Source organism: Suncus etruscus, chromosome 19 (genome assembly GCF_024139225.1).
Source record: "Suncus etruscus isolate mSunEtr1 chromosome 19, mSunEtr1.pri.cur, whole genome shotgun sequence".
Classification (NCBI taxonomy): Eukaryota; Metazoa; Chordata; class Mammalia; order Eulipotyphla; family Soricidae; genus Suncus; species Suncus etruscus.
Window position 1 is genome coordinate 9,522,061 of NC_064866.1, and position 23,685 is coordinate 9,545,745.

Below are 23,685 nucleotides of genomic sequence, written 5' to 3' on the forward strand. Positions count from 1 at the left end.
ATGGTCCCCCAAGTACTACCAGTAGTAATCCTTGAGTGCAGAGCCAGGAGTAAGCCCAGTGCACCATTATGTGGCCTTAAAACAAACAGTAAAAGAATCATATGACCAAAGTGTCAAAGATTCATCATGTTATTTGCTCTACATGTCCATCAACACAAAAATCCTGAAGCAGCATTTTAAGAAAAGCAAGGAAGATGTCATAGTGTGTTGCTTTTGGTGTAAAGAATGGAGGGGGACACCAGAGGGGGCTAATGTCAGGAATCCTGAGAGGACAGACTCATCTTTGAGAACTTCTACCTCTAAGTCTGACTAGTAAAACTTGAGATTTTCTAAGAGTACAAATAAGACCAGATAACAAAACAAAACAAAACAAAAAAAAACCGTAATGGAGACCTAAAAGTTCAAGATCTAAATAGATAATAGGAAAAACAGCGAAGAAACCTGGAGCAGTATCAGCTCACGTAACACAAATAATACAGGCATCAGCATCTTCGATTCACAAAGATTCTTGACCTCAAGAGAATATAGAGAGAAAAGAAATTGGGGCCTGAGCGATAGCAAAGTGGTAAGGCCTTTGCCTTGTATGAGGCTGACCCAGGAAGACCCTGGATTCAATCTCCGGCATCCCATGTGGTCCCCCAAGCCAGGAGCACAAAGCCAGGAGTAACCCCTGAGCGCCACCGGGTGTGGCCCCCAAACAACAACAACAAAAACAGAAGTGAGGGACCAGAATAATAGTACTTGAGGTAGGATATCTTGGACGTGACCCACCTGGGTTTGGCCCTTGGCATCCCATATGGTTCTTGGTGCCAGCCAGGCAGGATTTTTGGATGCAGAACCAAGGGTTAAGCCCTGAGCACTGCTGGGTTTGCTTCAGAACCAAAACAAAGTGCCTAATTGCTGAATTTGACCTTTTGATTTAGTAAAGTTTGTTTGTTTTCTATACCCACTACTGCTCAGCACTTATTCCTACTCCTGTGCTCAGGTGTCACGTAGAGTGGTGCTTGGAGACGATATGTATCGCTCAGGATTGTTGGACCTGGCTGTGTCATGTGGATTCAGACACTGAGTATTGCTCCGGCAAGCACCCTGTCTCTCAGCGAAAGCCTGATAGGAATTTATCATTACTTCGCTGAGACCCAAGTTCATGCTACTATTTATAACTTTGTCTTTCGTGGCCATAACTCTAGCCAGCTGGCTACACCAGAGATGCCCAAACTTGTTCAGCCTACTGCCCCCCTTTCAGAAAAGATTACTTAGCTCTCCGGAAGGAATCTGTTTCACCTCCCTTTTCCTTCTTCCTGAAACAAACGGAACCACCTCCACAGCTCCAATTGCCACGAGACCCTCCTTAGTTCTCATGCCATTTCGGGGCTCGCCCCCTTGGGAAACACTCCTCCCAGAGAAAGTAAGCAAAAAAAAAAAAAGTGTTATTTTTAGCGAAATACTTAAAGCCAAAGCCCTAATGTATAAATTAAATGGCCTTAATTGTAAATGAGGATGGTGATGTGGAATCCTCTCGAGCAGAGAGCTTACAGATGCAAAAATTATCTACAAGTCACTTGGGGGGGGGGATAACTGCAACAATTCCTTATTTTAAGTGGAGGTGGGATATTTATGATGTGCCTCAACCAATCAGGTTAGGAGAAAATAGGATGTATCCTCTGTTAGAGGGAAAACAGGATGAAAGCTCTGTTGAGGAGAAAAATAGGATGTTTGTCTGAGTGCTTAGCGCTATCTAATGAATGTTTTAGATATTTATACAATTTCTGTTGTTCTGTAAAGTTACTTATACCTTTGAATATATACACACACACACACACACACACTATATACACATAAGCTTATTGATGCCTTGATCTTGATTTTTTTTTTTTTTTCGTTTTTTGGGCCACACCCGGCAGTGCTCAGGGGTTACTCCTGGCTGTCTGCTCAGAAATAGCTCCTGGCAGGCACGGGGGACCATATGGGACACCGGGATTCAACCAACCACCTTTGGTCCTGGATCGGCTGCTTGCAAGGCAAACACCACTGTGCTATATCTCCGGGCCTGATCTTGATTTTTTTGTTTTGTTTTTTTGTTTTTGGGTCACACCTGGCAGCGCTCAGGGTGTTACTCTTGGCTCTAAGCTCAGTAATCCGCTCCTGGCCTGGCCACCGTCCTTCTACATGCAAGGCAAACACCTTACCTCCATGTTATCTCTCTGGCCCCCTTCATTTTTGATTTATAAGAAATTTTTGTTTGTTTTTGGGCCACACCCAATGAAGCTCAGGAGTTACTGCCTTGTCTGAGATCAAAAATCACTCCTACCAGTGCTCGGGACCATGTGACACCAGGGATCAAAGTGGGGTTGATCTCATGCGAGGCAAACGACCTACCTGTTGTATGGGTCTGGCTCCAGATTTATTTTAAGAGCTTTTGGTAAGTTGTATTTTGATCCTTCCTTGGCTGTGTATACATTGAAGATTTTTTTGTTTATTATTTGGCTTTTGGGTCACACCCATTGATGCTCAGGGCTTACGCCTAGCTATGCGCTGAGAAATCGCTCCTGGCTTGGGGGATCATATGGGATGAAGGAACCATATCGAACCACTAGGTTAGTCGCATGCAAGGCAAATGCCCTACCACTTGTGTCACCACCACTTTGGCCCCTACATCGAAGATTCATTACGCTATTATTACAGCTTGGTGTGTGGTTTTACGTCACAGCATTGACCTCTCATTCTTTCCCTCCTCAACAATTTAGCGGTGGAGTGAGTGAACAAGGGAAATGAGCAGCATTACATGGAATTCTGGCAGTAGGTCTAAAAGGTCAGGGACTTCCTCACTCTTTAGATTTCTTGTTCTGAGTACGAGAAACCATCTAGCAATCCTGCAGAGAGGCAAGTGTGGAAAGTAAGAGTCCTGCCAACCCTCCAGCATCCGCCTCTGAGCCACGTGAATGAGTTTCTGTGGAGGTAGATGCTTCTAGAAGCCTTCTGCTTAGTCAGTCTAGGACGATGATTGCAGACCCTGCTGACGTCTAATGGCACCTGAACAGATGCACTGAACCAGAATTGCTCGTCAGGTCACTCCCACATTCCTGACTCGGGGAAATTAGTTCTTACTGTTTCAGGCTACAAGTTTTGAGGTCATTTATTACACAGCAGTTGATAACTAGTTTCCTGGGCTTTTTTTTCTTGTGTGTGTGTGTGGTTTTTTGGTCACACCCGACAGTGCTCAGGGGTTATTCCTGGCTCCATGCTCAGAAATTCCTCCTGGCAAGCACGGGGAACCATATGGGACTCTGGGATTCAAACCATGACCTCCTGCATGAAAGGCAAACACCTTAACCTCCATGCTATCTCTCCGGCCCCCTGGGCTTTTTTTTTTTAATTTTTTCTCCCAGAAAGCTATTTTTTTTTTTTTATAAATTATCTTTATTTAAACACCGTGATTACAAATATAATTGTAGTTGTATGATTACAGTCATGTAAAGAACACCCCCCTTCACCAGTGCAGGATTCCCACCACCAATTTCCCAGATCTACCTACTCCCCACCCCACCCACACCTGTACTCGAGACAGGCTTTCTTTTTCCCTCACTCATTCATTCACATTGTTATGATAGTTTTCAGTGTCGTTATTTCTCTAACTGCACTCATCACTCTATGTGGTGAGCTTCATGTCATGAGCTGCATCTACTGAGAAGATAGGAGGAAAGAAAGCTATTTCTTGATAAGGGTTTTTTTTTTTTTTTTTTTGGATCGAAGGGCTCAGTATTACTGGTTATTGTGCTCTTACTGCTTTATAATTTAAACAAGTAAATTTATACCGCGTATATTTTTCAGTTTCTTTCACGTTTTGTTCCTGTGCATTTTAGTGTATCATCTTGTTAGTTGTTGGTGATTTTGTTGTAATTCTTTGAATATACAGCTTGATTTGGCATAAAATGCTATGCATATAATGCTTTCCTTTTCATTAAAAAAATGTATGCTTTTTCACATGTTTATCATTTGTTATGAATATTTTCTAGTGACTTTTTTCCCTTGTAGGCCTTTATCTGGGGGGTGGGGCGCACATCTAGTGGCACTCTGGACTCCTGGCTTTGTGATCAGAAATGATTCCTGGCAGGCTTAGGGAACATTATGGGATGTCAAGGATTGGGCCTGGGTCAGTTGTGTGCAAGGCAAATCCCCTACCCTGTACCTTTCATATCTTTTGTTATGTTGTATGTTTTATATTTTTGTTTTTATTAATGTTCTTTAAGTTACATTTAGTTGCCAGTTTTTATTTTGCTTTTAATGACTTTTTTTTTGGCCCATACTTCGAGGTGCTGAGGGCTTATACTCCTGACTCTGAGCTCAGGAATTACACCTGGTGGACTCGGGGGACTATATGGAATTCCTGGTATTGAACACCCTGGTCACCGTGTGCAATTGAAATACTTGCTGCACTACCATTCTTGTCCCTTTACTTTGGTGGGGGGCACACATGGTGTTTAGGACTTATTCCTGTCTCTGCTTAGGGGGACCGTTTGGGGTAATAGGGATTGAACCTGGGTTGGCTTCTTGCAAGCCAGTCCCCATACCTGCTGTACTATTTCGCCAGACCTTGAAGGTCCTGGCAGCGCTCAGGGGTTACTCCTGGCTCCATGCTCAGAAATCGCGCCCGGCAGGCTCGGAGAACCATATGGGATGCTGGGATTGTGCCTAAGGCAAACAAACGCCTTACCCTTACCCGCTGTGCTATCTCTCCGCCCCAAGGTCATCTCTTCCTCCTCTTCCTCTTCACTCTCTTCCACATCCTCCTCTTCCTCCTCTTCTTCCCTCTCTTCCACATCCTCCTCTTCCTCCTCCTTTTCTTCCCTCTCCCCCTTTCTCCCCTTCCCCCTCCTGTTTTTTTTTTTTTTTTTTTTTTTTTTGGTTTTTGGGCCACACCCGGCATTGCTCAGGGGTTACTTCTGGCTGCCTGCTCAGAAATAGCTCCTGGCAGGCACGGGGGACCATATGGGACACCGGAACCAACCACCTTTGGTCCTGGATCAGCTGCTTGCAAGGCAAATGCCGCTGTGCTACCTCCCCCTCCTGTTTTTGGGGCCACATCTGGCAGTACTCGGGTTCCTCCTTATTCTCCTCCTCCTGTTTTTTAGGCCACAACTGCCAGTTCTCAGGGGTTCCTCCTAAGCTCAGGAGCTCAGAAACTGCTCCTGGCAGGTTTGGGGGACCATATGGATGCCAGGGATCAAATCTGGGGCCTTAAAGTTTACTTTTTGTGTATTTTTTTTGTTTCATTTTGTTTTGTTTTCATTTTGGGTCACACCCAGTGATGATCAGGGGTTACTCCTGGCTCTGCGCTCAGAAATCGCTCCTGGCTTGAGGGACGATATGGAACGTCTGGGGATCGAACCAAGGTTCACCCTAGCCTAGCGTGGGCAAGGCAGACGCCTTAACTCTAGTGCCACCACTCTGGTCCCTTGAAGTTTACTTTCTATTTTATTTATAAGTTATAAAGTAGCCTGTATTTGGAAATTCTCAAAAAATGTTTTTCTCTCTGATCTATTTCTCTGATTCTTTTGTGCGAGTTTTTTTTTCTTTCTTTCCATGCCTGATAAAATCCACAGACTCATGCATGCCAAGTCTTGCTCAGCCAGCCAGTTCTGTGCTATTAGTCAGGTTTACTTTATGTACAAATGTTACTAACTACTGCTACATTTTGTTTGGTCAGAATGTTACTGTATTTTCTTAATTCAGACTGAGGAAGACACACACTTTTCAAGACTGCTTCTAATCATTTTGTCATTATCACTTTCATTTTTAGTACTACTTAAGAAATCTTAGTATCTGGACCTTTTTTAGTACCCTACCATCTGAGCCTTTGTTTTGTTTTGTTTTGTTTTGTTTGTTTTGGGGTCACACCAGGCAGTGCTCAGGGTTTACTCTGGGCTCTGCTCAGAAATCGCTCCTGGCAGTCTTGGGGAAACCATATGGGATGTTGGTCTGCCATGTGCAAGGCAAACACCCTGCCCCTTTTGTGCTATCACTTCAGCCCCCATCTGAGCCTTTGTTATTTTTATTTTTATTTTGCCTTTTTGGGCCACACCTGTGACACTCCTGGCTATGCACTCAGATATCACTCTTGGCTTGGGGTACCATATAGGACCCCTGGGGGGGAGGGAATAAAAACCACAGTCCGTCCTATGTCAGCCGCATGCAAGGCAAATGCCCTACTGCTGTGCCACTGCTAGGGCTCCTCATCTGAGCCTTTTGTCGTTCATTTCATTTTCTTTTTCTTTTTTTGGTTTTTGGGCCACACCCAGCGGTGCTCAGGGGTTACTCCTGGCTGTCTGCTCAGAAATAGCTCCTGGCAGGCCTGGGGGACCCTGTGGGACACCTGGATTCGAACCAAGCACCTTTGGTCCTGGATCGGCTGCTTGCAAGGCAAACGCCGCTGTGCTATCTTTCCGGGCCCTCATTTTATTTTCTACTTACATCATAGTGTGATTGGATTTTACTTGTGGTGCTTAGGGGGGAGCATATGGGATGCTGGAGATCAAATTCGTTCTGCCTCATGCAAGTCAAATACTTCACCCACTCTGGCCCCACTCATTCAGCCTTTTGGTCGATGGCACATTTGATCTGGTGGGCATCACTTAGAGTCAGATTAGTTTTGCAGAGGTGGCTCCTAGGCGCTGCTCAGGGCTGCTGCTTCCTGCCATCTTTGTTGTAGCAGTCTGGTGGTTCAGTGCTTGTGGCAATGCCGAGGCCCACCAGGGGCAAACCAGCAGGTACTAGAGGACCTCTATCTAGGTTAACCCCTCAGCAGTGTTTGGAGACTATGTGGTGCCAGAAGTGAAACTTGGGACCTTTAGTATACAAACTCTTCTCCAGCCATTGGGCTGTTTCTCTACCCTGTGTTTGTGTGTGTGTGTGTGTGTGTTGGGCTGTTTCTCTACCGTGTGTGTGTGTGTGTGTGTGTGTGTGTGTGTTGGGCTGTTTCTCTACCGTGTGTGTGTATGTGTGTGTGTGTGTTGGGCTGTTTCTCTACCGTGTGTGTGTGTCAGTGTGTCAGATTTTAAGGAGTTTGTTTTCTACTCTAGATTTCAAAAAAGGAAAATGTCTTGATTTCTTCTAACATCACAGGTAAATTGCCAAAGTAAGACTTCTGGGTTACTTTGGCCTGTCTTATCACATGTGCTGTGCATGTATTTGTTTAAAATCAGTTGGGGGGGGGGGCACAGAATGAAAGCGCAGTGGGTAGTGTTTTTGCTTTGTGTACCTCTGATCCCGCTTCAATTCCTGGCCTCCCATATGCCCCTTCCTCCCCTTCTCCCTCCTGTTTCTGGGCCACATCTGGCAGTGCTCAGGGGTTCCTCCTTCTCCTCCTCCTGTTTTTTAGGCCACAACTGCCAGTTCTCAGGGGTTCCTCCTAAGCTCAGGAGCTCAGAAACTGCTCCGGCAGGCTTGGGGGACCATATGGATGCCAGGGATGCCTTCCCCCTCCCAGCCTGCCAGGAGCAATCTTTGGTCACAGCTAGGAATAAACCCTGAGTGCTGCTGCATATGGCCCCTGGACCCCCCAAAAATGTTCTGTGGGAGATGACTTAGTGACTAAGCAGCTGCCTTGCATTTATATCGACAGATACACTACAATAAAACCATACCCACACTATGCAGCTCAGTGCTTGCTTTTTGTTTTTGTTTTTGTTTTTGGCTATCACCCAACTGTGCTCAGGGCATACTTGGTTCTTTGCCCTGGTGTCACTGGTAGGAAGGACTGACTGGGATGCTAGGGATTAAACCAAGGTTGGCCATGTCTAAGGCAAGTGTCCCACCTACTACTATCTCTCCAGTGCCTCTTTTTTCGTTGTTGTTGGTTTTATTTTTTTTTTTTTTCACACTTGGCATTAAATGGTTTATCCTTGGCTCTGCATGTAGGATTTACTCTTGGTGTGGTACTCAGGAGACCATATGGAATGTGGAAGATCAAACCTGGATCAGCCCAATGCTAGCAAGTGCTCTACCCATTGTACTGTTGCTTTGGCCCCTAACCCCCACGCCTTTTTGTTAGGAAAGTGGGGGGGGGGACCTCTCACACTTCGCTGTCTTCAGGTTTTATTCCTAACTCTTTACTCCAGGATCACTGACAGGGCCCCAGAACCATTTGGGCTTCTGGGATAGAATTTGGGTCAATTGGCATGACAGGTACCTTAACCTTTGTGCTCTCTCTAGCTCTGATTATGCTTATTCATGCAGAAATTTGGGCTAAAGCAGATTGATAATGATGTTGTATAATCTTTTCAGGATTTAAGAGCACTCTTTTTTTTTTTTTTTTTTTTTTTGGTTTTTGGGCCACACCCGGCAATGCTCAGGGGTTACTCCTGGCTGGTTGGCCACATGCAAAGCAAACACCCTACCTCTGTCCTTCCTTCCTTCCTTCCTTCCTTCCTTCCTTCCTTCCTTCCTTCCTTCCTTCCTTCCTTCCTTCCTTCCTTCCTTCCTTCCTCCCTCCCTCCCTCCCTCCCTCCCTCCCTCCCTCCCTCCTTCCTGGTTTGGGGGACCATGTAGGACACCTGGGGATCGAACTTTGGTTCGTCCTAGGCTAGCTTGGGCAAGGCAGACAGATGCCTTACTGCTTGCACCACCGCTCCAGCCATACATCATCTTTTGAACCTGTATCACATTGACAAAAAGGATTTTGGTTTGTTTTTATTTTTTCTTCTCTCCCCTGTGTCATTTTTGTGATGTCCAGGTTTTGCTTACATGATTCACCAAGGTCTTGCTTGGTGGATCATGTCACCTGGCCTAGGTGTTCGCATGTTTATTCTTTAAATTTTTTTCTTTTTTTGAAGGGGGTACATTTGCTGTGTTCAGAACTTAATCCTTGCTCTGTGCTCAGGGATCACTCCTGGTGGACTTGGGACCATGTGAGATGCTGGGGATTGAACCTGGGTTGGTTGTGTGTAAAGCACATACTGGCCCCCAACAGTTTAATAGTTAAAAATTACTTTTGTAGGGGCCAGAGAGATAGCACAGCAGCAGGACGTTTGCCTTGCACGCGGCTGATCCAGGATGGATCTCTGTTTGATATCCAGCATCCTATATGGTCCCCCAAGCCAGGAGCGATTTCTGAGCGCATACCCAGGAGTAACCCCTGAGTGTTTCCAGGTGTGGCTCAAAAGCAAAAAAAAAAAAAAAAAAAAAAAACTACTTTTGTAAAAGTAGAAATAGAATTTTCAACATTCAGAATTTTGGATTTGAGAGGTTATATTCTTTTTTTTTATTTTTTTGAGAGGTTATATTCTTAGTTAAATTTATGCATCTCTGCAGTATGAGAGGCTGGTTTCTGATATAGAGCTTGAAAGATCATCAGAGGCACTTTGAGCTGTTTTGGTTATCCCAGTTCCTTGTCAGCCATCTTTGAAGGTTGTTAGGTTGACTCTTAGTGGATGTCTAAATAGTTTGAAGATTCCTTGTTCTTAGGGGAAACCAAGCATGAGACGAGAGCCACGATGTCAACCTGTGACTCGCATGCCAGCTGGCACGAGGGAAGGTCCGAAATTAAGATAGGTGTTGCAGCGGGAGACGAGTGTGCCGGTGTCTGCTTTGCAGCTCACCTGGCCACAGGGCCGGACTGGCCGGCCATTGGGAGGATGTGCTGGCACTTGGAGAAAATTCTTTGGCTTTGTTTTGTTTGGCAGTTTGGGCACTCAGGCTCCAAAAGGCCAGCCATCACTGGACTAGAGGATGTGGCTGAGTGTTCCTGGACCTCTGTGAAGATGTCAGAGGCTGGAAATTGAGCTCAGTCACTACTGGGCATGACTGCATCAACCATGCCCACTTATACTGATGAATCTGAAAACCCCTAAATGCTGGATTGAAGAGCATCTGCTTGGTAAAGGTTATTTAAGTGTGAAGAGAGTTAGAGGAGGTTAGCTGGTGAGGGCTTGTACATTCTGTCCTTCCAATTCTCCCCACACTTTGCTCCATGTTTCTTTTTCATTGGATTTATTTCTTAGTTGTGTCTTTCAGAATAAACTGGGAGTAATAGAAAAGCTCTTTCATGAATTCTGTGGGCAGAATTATTCACTAATTCTAGTGAATAATTGAATCTAAAAAGGGGTTGTGGAAATTCCCTGAATTTATATTTTGGACAACCATGCCATGCCAGCCTGCAAATCATAAGCTAAGTTCTTGGAGCTGTCTCCCTGTAACATTTTAATGCACTCCATTATTTGCTTTGATTTTTGACTTTTTTCTTATACTTGTTGCTCTAACAATTATAATGTCTTCAACTTATCCCAAGCCATCTTAGGGTAATGTAATTCTAAAAAGCTTCACTTTTTAATTAAAATTTTTGTAATAAAATTTAAAATCACCATAAAATACAGTTACAAAGTTGTTTGTAGAGTCATCTCCTTTGGGGGATGGCCCTGGCTGGCCAGTGTGGGGCCTTGTTGGTAGACGGATTAAAGTATTAAATTAAAAAAGACAGTTGTTCATAATTGAGTTTCAATTATACAATGTCCAGCACCAATGATCAGTGTCCCCAGTTCTCCCCACTGTCCATGACATTTTTCTTTTCTTTCTCTCCCTCCTTCCCTTTATCCCTCTTCATTTTCGTTTTTTCCTTTTAGGCACTGTTTTTGTAATACTGTTCTTGAAGGGCTCTCATAGATCTCTTTTCAGCATCCAGTTCTTGTCCAGAGAGTCCATTTCCAACCATCATTGTCATACCGGACTCTTCTCTGCCCTAACTGCATTCTCCTGCTCTTCCTACTGTGGACCAGCCCTCCTTTACTCTATTGTCTGTGTGTATTATTATCATCCTATATCTCTTTAAGTATCCCATAAATGAGTGTGACCATTCTATTCCTTTTCCTCTCCCTCTATTTCATTTCATTAAAAAACTTAAAAAAAAAAAAAAAACCAAAAAAAAATTTAATCAGTATTATTATTTTTTGAGGGGCACAATTAGTAACACTCAGGTGTTATTTCTGGCTCTGCACACAGAAATCACTCCTGGCAGACTAGGGGGCCATATGGCATGCTGGGGTTTGAATCTAGGTCGGCCGTGTGCCCTTCCTCTCCCTCCCTCCCTCCCTTCCTCCCTTCCTTCCTTCCTTCCTTCCATTTATTTTTGTTTTTGGTTTTTTCGGTTCACACCTGGCAGTGCTCAGGGGTTTCTTCTGGCTTTACACTCAGAAATTGCTCCTGGCAGGCTTAGGGGATCATATGGGATGCCAGGATTCGAACCAACGTCCTTCTGTATGCAAGACAAACGCCTTATCTCCATGCTATCTCTCCGGCCCCAAACTTCATAATTTTTATCTTCCCCCTCACCTCTTTATTGTAGCCATTTTTGCAATGATTAGGTGTTGCAGTGTCTCGGCCGTGGTGCTCGAACACTTGCCAGATTGCTTCCTAGGGGTGAGCTCCTTTAGCTGTGCTTGCCCACATGCTTTCTAGGACAAGTGCTTAGGTTGAGGCACAGAAGTCCGGCTGTGGTGTTGATAGGGCTGCTGAAATTCTTGCACATGAAAATCAGAGGGTCACTTGGTCTTGGTGCTTGCCATAGTTTACGTCCTTTTTGTGATGCTCACATAGTTCTGGTTGGTGGTAGGAAGTCATTGGTGGCACCAGGAATCTCAAGATAACATTGCTTAAATAGGCTTAAATAGTCAAATTGCTAGGATGAACCTGGATATACGGCTTTGAAGATTTGAACTTGTGGTCATAGGCTTCCAGACAGGTACTTACTCTACTGAGCTGTTCCTTTATACTCAAAAGAGAAAACCATGAATGTTATCTTTGGGGGAGGGGTTTTCCTGTTACTCTTAATTGATGTTGGTTACGACCCGGTAAACCAAACTTTGTTCTCTTGACACTCTTTGACAACACGCACTTCTGACACTTTCTTCATAGAGAAGAAAGAAACCAGAATTCATAATTAAAAATACTAGAAAAGGTGCATAAAGGAGACATTTGTTGGTAAAGTTTCAACTCCCAAAGTCAGTCTAAGGAATGTGACTGCCATTAGTGGAGTCTCTCAGGTATGGTAATACTTCTCATCCTGTGTGCCATCCTGAATGGGTGCTGCCATTTCCGCTGTAGTATCGTCCCTTTCCTAGGCCAATACCAGACATAAGCCCTGGAAGAGAATTTTTGCACTGACACTCACTGAAGGCATCTTCTCTACCATCTCCATGGTGCAGATCCAAATTCGCATAGAGAACAGAGTTAGCTTTCCTTCACAACCGTAATATTCCCAGGACAGCATTATTGAGTTAAAAAAAAAACAATCCAGCAACAACAGATGCTTTATCTCTGCAAAGAAACAAATTCTTTGCATGATGCTACCCTCCAGATCAATTAATGTGTGTTATCATATAATACATTTCATCAATCTGGCACTGGGCAGCTGTGATGGTAGCCTCTCCTACGGCTGCCACGGAGTTAAAAATTCCTTCAGTGACTGGGCATTCATAACTGAGCTCGTATTCTGTGGAGTCTGGATGATTATGGACTCCTTTTTGTCTGACCTTCTGGAGATGCTGCAGAAAGGCATCAGTGTGGAAGGTGGCCCTCTCCTCCATGGAGGCCACTTTAGGTTAGACTATTCTCATTTGCTTACCCTGAGAGAATGTGTCAATCAAAGAATGTACCTTAGTGGCCTGGTTTTATGAAGTGATGGGACGCTTCTGCAGTTTCTTCTCCACGACTTCAGGGATCCCTTGAGATAGAAACCCCTACTCTAGTGGATTCCTCTTAAAAAAAATTCCTCGGGGCCGGGCGGTGGCGCTAAAGGTAAGGTGCCTGCCTTGCCTGCACTAGCCTTGGACGGACCAAGGTTCGATCCCCCGGTGTCCCATATGGTCCACCAGGCCAGGAGCAACTTCTGAGCACATAGCCAGGAGTAACCCCTGAGCGTTACCGGGTGTGGCCCAAAAACCAAAAACCAAAAAAAAAAAAAAAAAAAAAAATTCCTCTTCGTGCACCCTCTCCCCTGTCCTTTGGATCCTGAGAGAGAAAAGCCACAAACCAGAAGGAATACTTCCTTCCTCACCTGGACTAGCTGCCCAAATTTGTAAAGGTTTCCCAGTCCAGTCATCGTTCTGCTTCCAAATGCCCTTAAATCAACTGTTCTCCAGTTCATACTTCCATGATCATTCTAATTTTTTTCCCTGAAGAAATTTAGGGGGAGGGGATGGAGCGATGGCACAGCGGTAGGACCTTTGCCTTACACGCAGCTGACCCAGGATGGACCCAGGCTCCACCCCCTGTCGTCCCATATGGTCCCCCACGCCACGGGTGAGGTCTGAATGCCTAGCCAGGAGTAACCCCTGACTGGTGCTGGGTGTGGCCCAAAAACAAAAAAAAAATTTAGGGGGAAAGTCTTTTCTTTTTTTTCTTTTTTTTCTTTTTTTTTTTTCTTTTTAATTATGAGAACAAAGGTACAAAGAAAGAGGACAAGGTAAAGTTACAGTGGAAGGACAATCACCCATAACATAATTCTCAGAAGTCCCCTTGTGCAATCATAAAGTCTTATATCTTTTACATGCTCAGCATTTCTGCTACTTCTCTATCCCTTCTTGCGAATCTGTATCTGAGAGATTTTGTTTAGGATTTATTTTTTGTTTAAAAAAATTACATACGAGGGGCCAGAGCAATAGCACTGTGGGTAGGACCTTTGCCCTGCATGTAGCCAATCCAGGTTTCATCCCTGGCATCCCATATGGTCCCCTAAGCCTGTTAGGAGTGGTTTCTGAGAGCAGAGTCAGGAAAAACCCCTGAGTGCTGCAGGATGTGGTTCCAATACCTTACTCCCCAAAATTTCATGATTAAAAAATTAAAACTTTGCTTTAAGCACCATGATACTGCTAATGATAGGGTTTTATTCGTTTTTTGTTTTTGCTTTTTGATAGGGTTTTATTTGTAACATATTCCTGCACCACACCACACCGTCTGCAAGCGTGTCCACTTCCCTTCCCCATTGTCCCAGTGTTTCCTTATTTGTCCTATTCCCCTGTTTGTTTTGGCCCTCACCTGGCAGCTGTGTTCAGGGATCGATCACTCCTGTCAGGGATCATGGGATACCAAAGATTGAACCCGGGCAAGCCATTTGCAAGGCAGACGTCCTACTTGCTGTACCATTGCTCCGATCTCTGTTCCTATTTATATTTAGCATTTACCACAAAACTGGTGTGTTATCATTGAATTATTTAATTCCAGCTTAACTTGGGGGTGACTCATTTTGCAGATAGATGATTAAAGTATTACCTATTTGTTTATTTTTTTGGCCACACCCAGCGATGCACAGGGGCTTACTCCTGGCCTCGAGCTCAGAAGTCACTTACTCCTGGCCTCGAGCTCAGAAGTCACTCCTGGTAGTTTAGGGACCATTTGGGATTGAACCCGGTCAGCTGCGTGTGTGTTCTGGCCTCTGAATTTTTAGTTAATTTTGACCACTCTTGAGTTTTGTCATTTTACAATTTCCTGGTCTTTGTTTGTTAATCTTACATAATTACATACATAAATTATATAACTTAAACATAATATATAGAATTATATATGTTATATATTTAATTTAAATATTTTAAATTTAGAAACTATGTTTCATAAAGTTCAGTCTTTTTTCCCCTGGGAATGTGAAGCTATATAAACCATTCTTAGTACCTACGGGCACCGAGCGGAGAAATAGCCACTTACTTTTTCTGCACTCTGCTGTCACTGGTGTGGGCAGGCAGTCACAGCTCTGGTGCAAAGTTTGGCATCTGTGGGGCATGAAGTTCATAATATTTTTGTTGTTTTGTTTTCTTTTGAGGCCACACCTGACTTTGCTCAAGGGCTAATCCCAGTTTGGTGCATTTGGGGTGATTATATTTTTTCCCACAGTGTTATTATTTATAGTGCCACTATCATGGCACCACTATATTGTGCCAAGGATTGACCCCCTGGCCTCCACCCTCTTGGTCACTTTTCATGTTCATTAATTCTTATGCCAGTAGTTTTTTGTTTTTTTTTTTCCCTTCCAATTTGCTGGCAATTTTTGGGAGGGAAGTTAATAATTTTCTTGGTTTAGATATGTTCTTTTTAGGAGGGCCACACCCAGTGGCACTTAGGAGTTACTCCTGCTTAGAGTAACTAAGACCATCCCAGATGGTCCCCCAGCCTGCCAGGAGCGATTTCTGAGCACAGAGCCAGGAGTAACCAACCCGAGTGCCACTGGGTGTGACCCCCCCCCCCCCAAAAAAAAACACTTTATTTAAACACCACGATTACAAACATGTTTGTACTTGGGTTTCAGTTATAAAAAGAACATACCCCATCACCGGTGCAACATTCCCACCCCATCCTCCCCAGCCCCTCCATGCCTGTATTTGAGACAGGCATTCTATTTTTCTTATTCACTACCATTGTCATGATAGTTGTTAGTGTAGTTCTTTCTCTAATTGCACTCACCACTATTGGTGGTAAGCTTCATCTCATGGGCTAGTCTTTCCAGCCCTCATCTCTATTGTCTAGGACTCAGTGGTCCTCAAACTATGGCCCGAGGGCCACATATTGTATTTATATCTGTTTTGTTTCTTTATTGCAAAATAAGATATATGCAGTGTGCATAAGAATTCGTTCATAAGTTTTGTTTTTACTATAGTCAGACCCTCCAATGGTCTGAGGGACAGTGAACTGGACCCCTGTTTAAAAAGTTTGAGGACCCCTGGTAGGTATTATTACAATACTGTCTTTTTCTTTTTTTTGGTCTGTTTTTGGGTCACACCCAGTGACACTCGGGTTACTCCTGGCTATGTGCTCAGAAATCGCTCCTGGCTTGGGGGGCCATATGGGACGCTGGGGATCAAACCCAGGTTTGTCCTGGGTCAGCTGCATGCAAGGCAAATGATGTACTGCTATGCAATCGCTCCGGCCCCACAATACTCTTATTTTTCTTAAATTTCAGAGGAGTGAGATTATTCTGTGTCTATCTCTCTTCCTCTGACTTATTCACAGAACATAATAGTTTCCATGTCCATTCATATATAGGAAAATTTCATGACTTCATCTCTTCTGACAGCTGCGTATTATTCCATTGTGTATGTGTATCATAGTTTCTTTAGCCACTCATTTGTTGTCTAGCACTTGGGTTGTTTCAGATTCTGGCTATTGTAAATAAACTGCAATGAACATAAGTGTACAGAGGACATTTTTTGTTTTGTTTTGTTTTTGGCTTTTGGGTTAAATCCAGCAGCGCTCAGGGATTACTCCTGGCTTTCTGCTCAGAAATCTCTTCTAGCAGGCACGGGGGACCATATAGAATGCTGGGATTCAAACGACCCTCTGTCCTGGGTCGGCTGCTTGCAAGGCAAATGCCCTTAGATAGCCTGTGCTCTCTCTCCGGCCCCTACAGGGGACGTTTGTATTGTGTTTTTGTGGACCTTAAGGTATATCTGTAGGATTGGTATTGCTGGATCGTATGGGAGCTCAATTTCCAGATTTTTTTTTTTTTTAAGGAATATCTATATCGTTCTCAGAAAGGCAGGAGTAGATGGCATTCCCACCAGCAGTGAATGAGAGTTCCTTTCTCCCCACATCCCTGCCAGCACTGATTGTTCTTGTTCTTTGTGATGTGTGCCAGTCTCTGTGGCGTGAGATGGTCCCGTCTTTTTAAAAGTAAGAAGGGTCTTCCCTGCAGTCTTTGGGATCATGGGACCACTTCCACTGATCTTGACGCTGGGGACTTGATAGTTTGGTGCTCGCTGTTCAGAGGTAGCAGTGCTAGTGAAAACCAATAATACACAACCGTTTTGGGTGGTTCCAGGGCTACTGCTGCTGGGGATCAGAACCTGCAAGTATACTAGCCATAGCCAGCCTTTTGAACTATCTCCCTGACTCCAGGCTATTTATTTATTTATTTATTTAGGATTTTGCATTACACCTGCAGTACTTTGTGCTTACTCCTTACTCTGGTTGCTGCACTCTGGGATCTCTCCTGGCAGAACTCCAGGGACTGACTGTATAGCATACCCGGATTCAAACTCAGGCTGGCTGTGTGTGTAGGACAAGCATCCTTTCTATCACTCTGCCCCCTATTTGTTTTTAGCTAATGTAAAAACTACATTAATTTTATCAAAGACCTTTTCCAAATATAATTTTTTGCTTGCTTGTTTTGGTGCCACATCTAACAGTCTTCAGGGGCTACTCCTGGCAGGCTTGGGGGGACCATATGAGATGTTGAGGAGTGAACCCTGGTTTGTCCTGGTCCGCCACGTGCAAGGCAAACGAACGCCCTACTGCTCTGTTACTTTTCTGGCCCCCTCTTTCAAATATTTTTAATGATTGTAATTGCATTTCTGAGTTTCCCTCCCCCTTTAAAGAAAAAGCCCCAATTCAGTTACTCTTTTCTATTAGTTCTGCCTCATTAGCAACCGTCCAGGTGATTTTGATTGTTTGCCTTGGAGTCTCTGAAGTTAATGAACCTGCTCAAAAGGAGATGTTTGCTCTTGCCTGCTCATGAATATAATTGCCTTACAGTGTCAAGTGTTGATAGTGTGGTTATTGAACAGTGAGGAATTTTAGAGAGCACGAATAAACTTTGTTTCATCTACCATGTTAGGGGATGATGCAATTAATCAGTTAATCACTTGGTTATCCATAGTAGCCTCCTATTTATTTCTCACCTTATCCAGCCCATCAGGGAGTGGAGCAAGTCTCTCTTGATCAGGAGACTTGATAGAGTTGCAGAATTTTAAATGGCTTCCTGAAGGACATAGTGAGAATAGTAGGTGCAGTGTAGGAATGAACCAAAACAACCATAGAATCCTGGTCTTTCATTTTCATGGCTTCCATTTCTACGCCCAATCCCTTTTATTAGGATAGAAAAAAGTTTTCATACAAGTTTTACTTGTGCAATGGTAAACCAGCCCTCTTTCCTATCACCTGTACCTACTAAGACAATTTAGGATTCTTCTAGTTTGGAATTTGCTTGAATTCAAGGATTATATTGAAGTTTCTGGCTATATGACTTCCATTTGGGTTAGTGAGAAAAAATTAATTTAATTTAGATATTCCTTTATAAATCATATGTATATGTGTCTCTATAATAAATTTTAATAATTATATTTTTGGCTGTACTCAACAGTGCTCAGCTTTTATCCCTGGCTCTGCCAGACTTAGGGATACTCCTGGCAGTGCTCCAGAGACCATAATTGGTCTGCGATAGCTGCATGCAAGGCAAGCACCTTACCAGGTGTAAGGTATACTGTTTCTCCACTCCTGAGATATTCTTTTCTTGGGGGTGTGTGTGTCACACCTGGCAGTGCTCCGGGGTTACTCCTGGTTCTGTGCTCAGAAGTCACTCCTGCCAGGCTCAGGGGACCATAAGGAATGCCAGGATTCAAACCGGGGTTCCTCCTGTGTTGGCCACATGCAAGGCAAACACCTTACTGCTGTGCTATCGCTGCAGCCCCACTCCTGAGATATTCTATACTTTGCTTGTTTTGGGGTCATATTCAGCTGTTCTCAGAGCTACTCTGGCTCTGTGCTCAGGGGTCACTTCTGGTTTGCTAGGGGGACCCTACTGGGTGGGTGATGGATGGGGATAAAACTGATCAACCACGTGCAAGGCATGCACCTTACACTGTTATTTCTCCAGCTCCTATACTTTGTGCAGAGCCATTTAGGAAACACTAGACTTTTGGCCCAAATATACTTCGTAACTTCTCTCCTTTTCCTTCTTTTTGGTCATACCCTGTGGTTCTAGGGAGTTAATTTGGGACTAGATTGGGGAGGGGATAGGGACAGGATTCTGCAGTGTTAGGGCTCAAACCCTTGGCTTAGGCATGCAAAGCCTTTGCTCCAGCCCTTTGAGCCATCACTGACTCATATATTTTGAAAATAGAAAAATCAGGGGGCCAGTGTAATAGTACTGTGGGGGAGATCATTGACTTTACACCTGGCTGACCAGGCCTCAATCCCTGGCATCGCCTATAGTTTTTCTATCCCTGCGAGGTGTGATCTCTGAACTCAGAGCTAGGATTAAAGGAAAAAAAAAAAGGTAAATAAATAAAAATACTTTAAATTATTTTAAATTGGAGGAAAATAGGGGCAGAAGAGATGGTATATATTTCAATCCCTGGTGCATATGGTCCTTGGACAGAGGACCCAAAAGGGGAAGAAAATAATGGGTAGCTGATAGGCTATGTATTCTATATTATCAGTTAGAAGTGTTTTGGAGGGGGCCAGAGAGATAACACAGTGGTAAGGCGTTTGCCTTATATTCCGATTAACTCTGGATGGACCTGGGTTTGATATCCGGCATCCCATATGGTTCCCTGAGCTTGTGGGAGTGATTTCTTGTTTTGTTTTGTTTTTGGTTTTTGGGCCACACCCTGTGACGCTCAGGGGTTACTCCTGGCTATGCGCTCAGAAGTTGCTCCTGGCTTCTTGGGGGACCATATGGGACGCCGGGGGATCGAACCGCGGTCCGTCCTAGACTAGCGCAGGCAAGGCAGGCACCTTACCTCCAGCGCCACCGCCCGGCCCCCGTGGGAGTGATTTCTGAGCGCAGAGCCAGGAGTAATCCCTGAGCGCCTCTGGTGTGGCTCCCCCTCCAAAAAAGAAAAAAGTTACAGAGGCTGCTGAAGCAGTGGATAGGGTGCTTGCCCTTGCACACAGCTAACCTGCGAACACTGGGTATGGCTCTTGAAATGGTGTGGTTCGAGACCCCTCCAAACCCCAAATGTTGCGAGATGCTGGGAGATGAAGTGGTAAACTAGAAGTAAGGAGAACAGGATGGGTTTTTTTTTTTTGTTGTTGTTTTTTGGTCAGTTTGTTGATGGGATTTGCAAAAGTTGTACATCCAAAGCATTATCATTGGTACTGTTATAACTTTTTTTTTTTTTGGTTTTTGGTTCACACCGAGCAGCCCACAGGGGTTACTCCTGGTAGGCTCGGGGGACCATATGGGATGCAGGGATTCAAATCACTGTCCTTCTGCATGCAAGGCAAATGCTTTACCTCCATGCTATTTCTCCGGCCCCATGGAACTGTTGTGACTTTTAAATCATTAACACAGGCATTACTCCTGGCGGGCAAGGGGAGACATATGACAAGCTATGCATCACACCCGAGTTTGTGTGCAAGGCAAATGCCCTACCCACTATGCTATCTCTCCAGCCCCAGAATTTAGATCTATCTAAACCAGCAATTTCACCACCCCCCTAAATTTGCTTATGTGGCCAGCACTCAAGAATTATTCCTGGTAGGCCCTGGAAGCATATGGGGATCAAACCAGTGTGCAAGGCAACTGCCCTACCGCTTTGTGTTCTCTCTCTGGCACCATAAAAAAGCTTTTATTATTAATGTGTGTTTGTTTTTTTTTTTTAATTATTTGGCTAAACCCAGTTTACTCCTGGCTCCCCACTTGAGCTCCCTCTTGGTGGGTTTGGAGTAAAGCTTCTCATCTGCCATACTATCTTACCAACTCTTGTCAGTGTCAGGACTTAGGTGATTATATTTGCAAACAAGAACCTACAAATAACCGATAGCAAGTTATTTTATGGTTAGTGGTAAAATTGACTGGAATTTTACCAGCATAATTTAAATACACATTACTGTATGGCAATTTTTGTAGGGACTGAGATCATTTGGTTATAAATTATTTGTTGTTTTAGTATTTCTTGTGTTTCTTTTCTCTATGAAAATTATTTTATTTTGCCTTGCAGCAAATTATTTTGTTTCCTTTATTGGATTCTTGTGTGTAAAACTGGCCACTGTATTTAAAATTTTATCTACTATATTCTTATTGCTGCTTTCTCTTTGAAAATTCCATAAAGCATTCGAGGTGTCTATTGTATGAATATTGAAAGGAAGAGAGATTAATAGAATATCAGTGCAAATTGAAGGGAGGGAGGACTTTGGTTAGAGAATGCATATTCTGGGTGTTGGAGTAATAGCGCAGTGGGTAGGACATTTACCTTGCCTGGGTTCGATCCCTGGTATCCCACGTGGTCCCCTGATTTTGCAAAGAGTAATTTCTGAGTGCAGAGCCAGTAGTAGTCCCCAGCACCATGAAGTATGACCCAGAAACAATCAACAACCCCCCCCTCCCCAAATAAGAAAGTCTACACCAGTGAGGGCTAACTTTTTTGAGCCTGAGTGCCCAAACTGCCACACAAAACCAAAGAATTTCTTCAACGTGCCAGCATGTTCTCCCAATGGCCAGCACAACCCTGTTGCCAGGTGAGCTGCAAAGCAGACACCGCACACTTGCCTTCTGCCGCACCCCATATCTTAATTGCGGATCTTCTCCCGTGCCAGCTGCAAGGCCTTTGCGTGCCACAGCTGGCATGCATGCTGTAGGTTCGTCGTCGCTGGTCTATACCTTTCAAATTTGGGATGCTTGGAATTATCTGATAATTCTTTTTCTGCTTCTAGATCATTCCTTCAGTTACAGACTATATACTCGACTGACAAGACCTTTTCCTCATCACTTAAATAACTAGAGGTCAGAAGAACAATCGTTTCTTCATTTCTACCTTCATCCAAATGAAATAGTATCTGTTTTTCATTCACAGTTATTACCATTATTATTAGTTTTGGTTTTTGAGCCACACCCATCGGTGCTCAGGACTTATTTCTGGGTCTATGCTAAGGTATCCTTCAAGGGACCAAATGGGACACAAGGGATCAAGCTTAGTCAGCTGCATGGAAGGCAAGAGCCCTACCTGTTGCACTGCCCTTCATCGTTATTTTTTAATGGAAAAGAGAGGAGAGTTGATAGTTTTAGACTAACGACTCTAGTATGGAAAAGAACTGCTGGGACCGAATAAAAAGATTGTTAGGTTATGCCAGAAGCAGGTGAAGTTTTAAGAGCACATGATGTTAAAGCAGATATTTCTCAAAGTTAATTGGTATAATAATAACAAGGAAATACTAAGTGCTTAATGGGAAAGATGATAGACCACTATTGGTCATTTGTGCATGTTTGTATAATGGTTTTTGATGAAAAACGTAGTTTTATTACTCGCACTTGAAAAAATTTGAAAGCTGATTCCTAAATAGAAATGACTTTACTCTTCTTGACCCAGAAAAAACGACGCCCCAGAGTTAGCCTTCCTGATTCTGCTTTGTCTGTAAACAATCTTAAGTGTTTGGACTTCACCACGTATGTTGCGGTTTTTGAAGCACGCCCAGTTCTAGAACTGTGCTTGTTCAACACTGCCCAGAATTTATTCATCACCTTATGGCTAAAATTACTTTCCCCTAATTTTGTGTAATTGTGTTAATTATCCATTAATTACCTACACTAGGCACTTGAGCTGCATACAGTCTTTCTAATTTCTCCCCTTGTTACAACTGCTCTCTCTCCACGCAGTCATTAAAGGAAAGGATGCTGCCTCTAATTTATCATTTACTTTTCTGTTGTGCCTGATAACAGAAATCATATGCTATTCATCACTTTTTTGGTTTGTTTTTAGCCACACCTAGCGTTACTTAGGTATTCCTTCTGTCTCTGCACTGAGGAATCACTCCTGGGTGTTCAGGGGGACATGGGATGCTGGGGATGTGACCTGGGTGGGCCATGGTCGAGGTTACAAGCCTACCTGCTGTACTGTCTAATTAAACCACCCCTCTCCCTGTATTTCCTTTTTTTTTTTTTTTTTTTGGTTTTTGGGCCACACCCAGTGACGCTCAGGGGTTATTCCTGGCTATGCGCTCAGAAATCGCCCCTGGCTTGGGAGGACCATATGGGACGCCGGGGGATCAACCCCGTTCTGTCCTAGGCTAGCGCAGGCAAGGCAGGCACCTTACCTCTAGCGCCACCGCCCGGCCCCTGTATTTCTATGTTATAATTATAATCGGCCTTCCTTGTTACTAATGGAATTTTCCCTCCAGGGATAGATAATGATAGTGTGCTTTATTTTGTTAGAATGTTTTGTTAGGAATTTTGAGTTGTTTAAAAGAGATGGTTGCATTAAAACTCTTCTCTCTCTCTCTCTCTCTCTCTCTCTCTCTCTCTCTCTCTCTCTCTCTCTCTCTCTCTCTCTCTCTCTCTCACACACACACACACACACACACACACATTTTTGGGGCCACACCCGTTTGATGCTCAGGGGTTACTCCTGGCTAAGAGCTTAGAAATTGCCTCTGGCTTGGGGGGATCATATGGGACGCCTGGGGATCGAACCGTGGTCCTTCCTTGGCTAGCGCTTGCAAGGCAGACACCTTACCTCTAGCGCCACCTCGCCGGCCCCATCTTTCTTTTGGGGCTGGAGCTAGGACTTCACAAGGAGGGAAGTCATTTGCCTTGCACGTGGCCAACTGGGTTTGATTCCTGGTATCCCATATGGTCCCCCAAGCCTGCCAGGAGTAACCATGAACACCCCAGAGTATGACCCAAAACAAATAACCCCAAACCCTCCAAATTTTATCTTTTTTGGGGCTACACAAGGTGCTCAGGTCCTGTTTCTGACTCTGCTTTGGGGTTGCTCCTGGTGGTGCTCAGGGGTCACATTGGAGACCTGGGAATAAAGCCAGGCCTCCTGTCTGCAGAGCATGTGCTCCAGCTGATTAAGCTCTTTAGCTCCTAAAATAGATATGAACACTAGTTTTGGGGATGATGGCCATTATAATAAACTGGTTTATGTGAGTTTCTGTTGGTTCATGACTTCCCACCTTTTCATGCAGTATTTCTGGTTTGATATCCAT

The 23,685-nt window shown here is 44.1% G+C and overlaps 1 protein-coding gene and 1 pseudogene across 1 annotated transcript in view; one reads left to right on the forward strand and one right to left on the reverse strand.

The window, feature by feature from the left end:
* Positions 1-23,685, forward strand: part of TRIM33 (tripartite motif containing 33) — a 116,470-nt gene that overhangs the window by 16,809 nt on the left and 75,976 nt on the right.
* Positions 12,029-13,090, reverse strand: LOC125997551 (histone deacetylase 8-like; annotated as a pseudogene).